The sequence below is a fragment of the Nicotiana tomentosiformis genome, chromosome 8 (assembly GCF_000390325.3).
Source record: "Nicotiana tomentosiformis chromosome 8, ASM39032v3, whole genome shotgun sequence".
NCBI classification, from domain to species: Eukaryota; Viridiplantae; Streptophyta; class Magnoliopsida; order Solanales; family Solanaceae; genus Nicotiana; species Nicotiana tomentosiformis.
The window spans coordinates 39,379,374-39,387,491 of NC_090819.1; positions in this window are offsets into that span (position 1 = coordinate 39,379,374).

Below are 8,118 nucleotides of genomic sequence, written 5' to 3' on the forward strand. Positions count from 1 at the left end.
TTATGAGTTCAAATTCTCGCATATATACATTGTATCAGTCTTAACAAGATGCATCAAGGGATAAAATATATTCCAAAGATATAACCACACAGTGTACCACATAACTCATGTACTCATAGTAATATCTTTAGACCGCAATAGCAGCTCATTACCAAATCCGATACCGGCAACATACCTCACATCAAATAAAACCTTCCAAACCTTCACAACACATCTAATGATGAGAGAAATACATAGAAACTCATAACCACCCATCAGATCAACAATTCGTGAAGCTCTCTCATTAGACAAGAACCATTACAAAATTCTAAGGTGACAAATTCCATTATTCTTCCAAACATGTCTTATTTTTCATACCCCGACCTTGGGAAGTAGGACCGACACTCAACCGGGTTATCCTGGTCAAGAAAGCCTACTTGGAGCCTACTATCCTTAGATGTGCAACACCGAATTTAATTAATTAATGAAGTGTCATTTGGTAAATGACAAAATAATTACAAATCTTTAGATTAAAAGTGGGAATAAACTACCAAAATAGCATATTAGAGTTCCCCTCAAACGAACATAACCTACAGTACATCTACGTAGCCTTTAAGTAAACATGAGAGTAGTATGGAAATGCCGGTTAATTTGACCTGAAATTAAAAATCTCAAAGAACAAGTGTAAAATAGAGTGCGTTATGGAAATTTGTATCAAATCACCACTATTATCCTTAGCCCCATGGTGGGTGCAAAACTATTTACACTTAAAAATAGATAACAATTAAATTTATTTGTGGTTTTAAGGACATGTAGATTAATTTAATACAAGTTACTAATGTCTTTAGATTAAGAAAATGAAAGACGTAATAAAGGGCCAAACCAATGATAAGGGTAATTCCGAGCCTGGTTGGTGGCTTGATGAGGAACTTGCCTTCGATTCCAAGCTTGCACTTATGAAGAACTTAAGAACAAAAATAAGAACTTTGAACAACCAAAAGGATTGAAATAAATTACCTTGATATGCGTGTTACCATGTGTCCCATGAATAAGAAGCTTTTCCCTTTATATAGTAGGGGAGTTTTACCCTAAGTACAATTATAAGAAAGGTAAAAATCTTCTGTTTTGCTAATCACAAATGTTATGCTGATACGGGCCGAGATTCACGCCGTGATATCCGATCGGGCATGGATATCGTGGCCCTTTCTTAGTCGAGTGCAGCTGTTTTGTGCTCTCCGATGTCTCAATCCTCGAACGGGACTCGGATAATATGGCCCCCCATATCCCCGAGGGAAGGTGTTTTGCCCGAGCCCCGATACGAGGGACTCCTCGCTCTAACTCTGATTCATTACGTTCACGTTCCTGCTCCATTTGATTCACCGGGAAATCGAGTCATTGAATGGGCTCGGTTTTACCTATATATATTCTTGTTGCAAGTTATTATGTATAATGCATAGGTTTTTTGATTAGTGAGTATTACATGACTTGAACCTCGTCACAACTTAACCGAGGTTAGTCTTAATACTTACTGAGTATACATTATCCGGTCTACTCATACTACTCTTTTGCATATTACCTTGGAGTCCCCTTCCCTTATTTTGTATTGCAATTTATACATTCAGATAGTATTATGCAAGTGAAACATCTCATTGTATTCAGTTTTAGAGCTCATGACTTTGTACTATCTAATTTTGGGAGTTTTGTACTATGTATCACTATATTGGCTATTGTTGGAGTGTTATTCCGCTCTTTAAGATATTCAGACTTATTATATCTTGTTATTTTAAGTCCTTATCGTATGTTGGCTTACCTAGCATGGAGGTTAGGTGCCATCACAATCTTTGGTGGGATTTTGGGTGGTGACAAGTTAGTATCAGAGCCCTAGGTTCATACGTTCTACGGGTCACTACAAGTCTAGTAGAGTCTTGCAGATCGGTATAGAGACATTTGTACTTATCTTCGAGAGGCTACCAGACTGTTAGAAAAACTTCACTTTCTTTCATTCTTTGTCGTGCAGATTTATTTATCCCGAAGTTTGAAACTTTAGTCTTCTATTCTCTCACAGATGAAGAGGACACATTCTTTGGAAGCAGCTGAGCAAGCACCAGTACCCCCTATCAGTGTTGTGAGAGGCTGGGGCTGGGGCCGGGACAGAGACGGGGCACGTACCGTAGTAGAGACACTACTAGCTCCAGCTGAGCAGCAGGTGCCCGATCATATTGAGTAGGTGGGTCCATCTCAGGCAATTGAGGGACCTATTGCTATAACTTGGATTTTAGGAGACTTTGGCTCACATTATGAGTATTTGAGAACTTAAGCTAGGCGAGATTGATTCCGATTTCACTAGCAACTTCATAGGCCAGGGGAGGGGCTCAGACTTCCACTGTTCGTATAAAGAGCAGTTGGTTCATGGTTATCAGACCTCGGATGTTCTACCGGTGTAGATCAGCCCGAGATAGGGTTAGCCATGACTATTGAGGAGCAAAAGAGGATGGAGAGGTTTCAGATACTTTGTCCTCCCCATTTAAATGGAGAGCCTACTGAGGACGCACAAGGCTTCTTGGATCAGTGTTATTGTATTCTGCGCATTTTGGGTCTGGTGAAGTCGAACGTGGTTGACTTTACTACCTTCTAGTTGTTAAGGCCAGTATACAGGTGGCGGAAGACTTATGAGTTGAGTAGGCCAGCCGGTAGAGAATCACTCATATTGTCTCAGTTCTCGGTTCTTTTCTTGTAGGAGTTTATCCCACAGATTCACAGGGACGAGTTGCGCAGTGATTTGAAACATCTTGTAATATCCAGGTAAGCCTAAGAAACTGCGAATATTTGTTGCAGTTGTAGGTCTCGGCCAATTCTTCACAGCTGAAAGTTTCTGAGGATCAACCTTAATTCCGTCACTAGAGACTACATGACCCAAGAATATGATCGATTCACCCCAAAATTCACACTTTGAAAACTTTGCATATAACTAGTGCTGATGTAGGGTTTGCAGAACTACCTTGAGATGATCGGCATGGTCTTCTCAACTTTGTGAATATACAAGAATATCGTCAATTATCACTATCACAAAAGAGTCGAGGAATGGCTTTAAAACTCGGTTCATAAGATCCATGAAGGTTGTTGGGCATTTGTTAGCCCAAAAGACATCACTAGAAACTCAAAATGCCCACACCGGGTCCTAAAAGCTATTTTCAGAATATCCCGCTCCCTAATCTTCAATTGGTGATACCCGGATCTTAAATCAATCTTGGAGAAGTACACGGCACCTTGCAATAGATCAAACAAGTCATTTATCCTTGGCAGTGGGTACTTATTCTTGATTGTGACCTTATTAAGCTGTCGATAGTCAATACACATTCTCAGTGACCCATCTTTCTTTCTTACAAAAAGGACTGGTGCGCCCCAAGGCAATACACTTGGACGGATAAAACCCTTTTCTAATAAATCTCTCAATCGTACCTTTAGCTCTTTCAATTATACCGGTGCCATTCTGTAGGGTGGAATAGATATAGGATGCGTGTCTAGCATCATATCAATCCCAAAATCAATCTCCCTGTCTGGTGGGATCCCAGGGAGTTCATCCGGAAAGACTCTCAAAAATGCATTCACAACAGGCACGGACTCAAGTGTAGGTGCCTCAGCATTGGTGTCCGTAACCCGGACCAAATGGTAAATACATCCCTTGTTGATCATCTTTGTGGCCTTAAGGTAGGAAATAAACCTACCCTTCAGAACTACATCATCACCCTTCCACTCAATAACTGGCTCGTTTGGAAATTTGAACCTAACAGTCCTGGTTCGGCAATCAAGCTTGGCAAAACAAGAATAAAGCCAATCTATCCCCATTATCACATCAAAATCGACCATTTACAATTCAATCAGATCGGCCACGGTGTCACGACCACGCAACGTGACAACACAATCATTATAGACCCGTGTGGACAAAATAGACTCACCAATCGGAGTAGATACAGAGAACGGCTCATGAAGTTGTTCCGGTTCTAGCCCAAATTCCATAGAAACATAAGGAGTGACATATGACAAAGTAGAACCTGGATCAATAAGAGCATACACATCATGAGATTGGACAATCAATTTACCCGTGACAACATCTGAAGAAGCCTCTGAATTCTGGAGACCCCTCATAGCATAGAAACGGTCGGATCCTCCCGCACTCTGTTCTCCACCCCTAGTTGCACCACGCCCTATGGGTGTTGAAGTGCCTCGAGCTGGAAGAGGTGCTACAGATGTAGTAGTTGCAAAACTGGCTGGCTCTGACATGCCCCTGCCCGTACCCTGGCGGGACGAACAACAATCCCTCTGAATGTGACCCCTCAATCTGCATCTGTAACATATGGGTAAGTCTATATAGCATATTCCTAGGTGCATCTTTCTACACCTAGGACATGGGGGCCTCCTCTGCTGCTGGAATCTACCACCATGACGACCCTACTGATATGAGCCCATGTTGCCCTGAGTGGGCCTGAAACGGCTCCACTGCTGCTGCTGACTGGGCCCTGATGGCAGTACACTAGGCAAAGATAGAGCAAAGGACTGGGATGGTCCTGACGACCCTCCCCTTAATGTTGAATTGCCACCACCAGAAGAACCACCAAAGTTGCCCGCAGACTGGGCATTATTACTACCCTCTCGCTCCATTCTGTTCCTGAATTTGCAGGTCTCTGTGGCTTGAGCGAATGCCACCATCTTTCCATAGTTCATATTAGAATTCAAAGCTGCTGTAGCGGCCTTATTAATTACCAAGGGACTAAGGCCCTGTACAAATCGGCGCACTCTAGCCTCTATAGTGGGCAGTATGTAAATAACATTCTTAGAAAGGTACGCGAATCTCATATAGTAATCCCACACACTCAAGCTAGCTTGCCTCAAGTTCTCAATCTCAGCAGCATGGGCTACCTTAGTCTCGGCAGGCAAGAAATGCTCAATGAAGTCATCGGCAAACACACCCACCTCGCCAGAAGGCTCCGTTCTTCACGGGTCTCCTCCCATAGTTCGTACCAAGAATATGCCACCTCTCTCAGGCGGTAGGAGGCAAATTCCACTGCCTCTGTCTCAGTAGCACACATAACTCGGAGAGTCTTGTGCATCTCATCAATGAAGTCCTGGGGATCCTCCTTTGGGTTAGTACCCGTGAACACTGGAGGATCCAACTGGAGAAATTTGTTCACACTGGAACTAGTAGAATCCCCTAGCTGACTGGAAGAAGTGGGTGCAACATTTGATTTCTGGGCCTGGGATGCCACTATCTGAGCTAAAATCTGTATGGCTTCCTTAAGATCAACATTAGAAACACCATAATCGGAAGCTGGAACTGGGTGTGGAATAGGTATATCAGTTGGAGGAACCGTTGTACCCTTAGTAGGTGTAGGGACAGGTGCGGTCTGATCAGTTGTAGTAGAGTCAGGCAGTGTAGTAACTGGAGGAATATTCTCAATCCTCGGGTACTCACCCACATCATCAATTATAGGGTCAATTGTCACTCCTGGGTTGACATTGGCGCTTTGGCCAGTTCTTGCCTTCTTCTTAGGTGCCATGTACTGAAAGTTAAAGTAAAGCACGAGTTAAAGGAGGAACAATCTTACCATCAGCTTTATCGCACGATCGAGAACATAAAAGAAGGGTATTATTCCTAAATACCCATGTAGCATCCTAATTATAGATGTGGTCGACAACACACCGATAATAAGGACTCTACTAGACACGGCTCTGAGACATCCTAGGACACTGTAAAACCTTCGGCTCTGATACCAAGTTTGTCACGCCCCAAAACTGAGGAGCGCGACCGGCGCTCAACTGAGTGAACCCGACCGAGAAAGCCTATTAGATTTCCTTCTACCCAAACTCATTCATGAATAAAGAGAATATATATCTTCGTTAATCAAACAATAAAGAGATCATGTATGCAATACCAATTTCTTACCATTAGTTACTTCATTTTAAGGTCTCAATTTCACACACATTTTTCATAATCTGAAGTGGAAATAGTAATTCAAACACAACATAACGAGTTTGAATTCCCCAACGCCAATATACAACCCACACTATGTCTACGGAGCCTCTATAGATAAAGAAGAGTACAATGATAATGCCGACAACAAGGCCCCGGCTATACCTCAAACAGAATACACAAAGTGCTAAAGATACATGACCCCGTGATGAAGTGGGGCTCACCAAGTCAGCTGGGAAGAAGGTGTACTGCTATCACTGATCAATATCTCCTGCTGTGGAACCACCTGCATCCATTTAAAGATACAGTGCCCCCCGGCAAAAGGGACATTAGTACTGTCGAATAGCACTAGTGTGTATAACTAAACACCATCTCAATAGAACAAATAATATTACAATGAGGAATAATCATAAAATCAATGAAAGTCTCAAACAATACCAAAACATCAAGTTTCACGTAAATTCCCATATTTTCATATTAGTGATTCTTAGCACTGATGTACCATTGTTCGCACTACCATTATTCACAATATCAATACCACCGTACTCTTAGCACGGAGTCCGATCATGACCCGATCAGCTAGGCTATCTCTTTAGAGACATCAACCACAATCTCTGTCAATATCAATACCCCCGTACCATTAATACGGAGTCCGATCATGACTCGACCGGCTAGGCTATCTCATTAGAGACAACAACCACAACCACAACCACAAATTCAATTACAATTTCCAGCACAATCACCGCCATGTGTGCGTCATGGTGTCCAATCACGACCCGATCGGCTAGGCTATCTTATTCGAGACATCAACCTTTTATATCAATCATCATATTTCATACTTCTTTCACATCTTTTCGTTTTATTGGCACTAGTGTCCACAATTATAAAATAATTCTTGGCACAGTAACCGTATTTAGTATTTCATGTTCACCTTTTCACTTTCAAACATCAACATCATCATCACCGACAACAACAATTCAAATCAAGGTGTGTAGTACACATGTGAGCAATTAAAAGTCTAAGGCACATAGAGATATTTCACAGAATTTGGCATAATAGCCTTCGTTTGAACTTGACTTGAAGTCGAAACATTATTAATGCACATCCCATACTTGAACACATCCTAAATTGATGACATTATATGAATAAAGCATTTAGGATACTTATTGAACATATATCTTTCAACACAAACTTACTTGGAATAGCCAATTTTATAATGAATCACTCGGGTCTTACATAAATTACATGAATATCGTGGGATTCAATTCTAAGAGAAGCGTTTAGCCAACATATCTCAATCGGGCTTCTTTAAACTCTAAAATATTTCTGAATTCTTAGCAACTTTAATCTATTGTAGAAATATAACAAATTGAACCAAAATTAGGAAGATGCTCATGGTTCTAGCTCATTTGAGCATTTTATCAAACACTAGGTGTGCATTAAGGTTTCAAGGTCCTTTTATGGAGGATTCCATCATCCCACAACCCAATCTTTACTATTTTTAGCTCAACAATCTTCCTACACCCTTTGATAACACATGTATGCAAAATAGACAACTCTCATGCCCAAAAATTATCTTGCTAATTACCCATTTCTAGAAAAAATTTAAAATTGAGGGTTAGGGTGTAGAATCTTACCTCTAGGATGAAGACCTAGTGAGTTTCCCTTCTTAATCTTCCATATTTTGAGCAAGAATTGAAGAACAATTATTGAGGAACACCTTCTCACTCTAGGGCACTCTCTCTCACTCTAAAATGTCAGAATTTAGCTCAAAAATGGCCCAAAGCGTGTATTTAACGAAGTAGGGTCGGGTTTTAAAAACCCAAAAAAGGAGCTACAGAACAAGGTCTGCGATCGCATAATCGATATGCGGACCGTATATCGGTCATATAATTGGTGTCTGCGGCTACTATGCGGCCCGCAGACCAGTTCTGCGGTTGCATAATGAACTGCAAAATAGTTCTGCGATCGCATAGTCGACTGCAGAATGTCATCCAAACTGACCCTCTCCTGCCTCACTTCTACGACCATTATGCGGCACGTAGAGTGATTCTGCGGTCGCATAATGGACCGCAGAAATGCATTTCACTGCCAAAATTTTTCCTTTACTTTCCAGTGCATTGTTCAACCCAAAAAGTCCAAGCCGTGGCGAGCAAGCTCGCCGCGAAAAA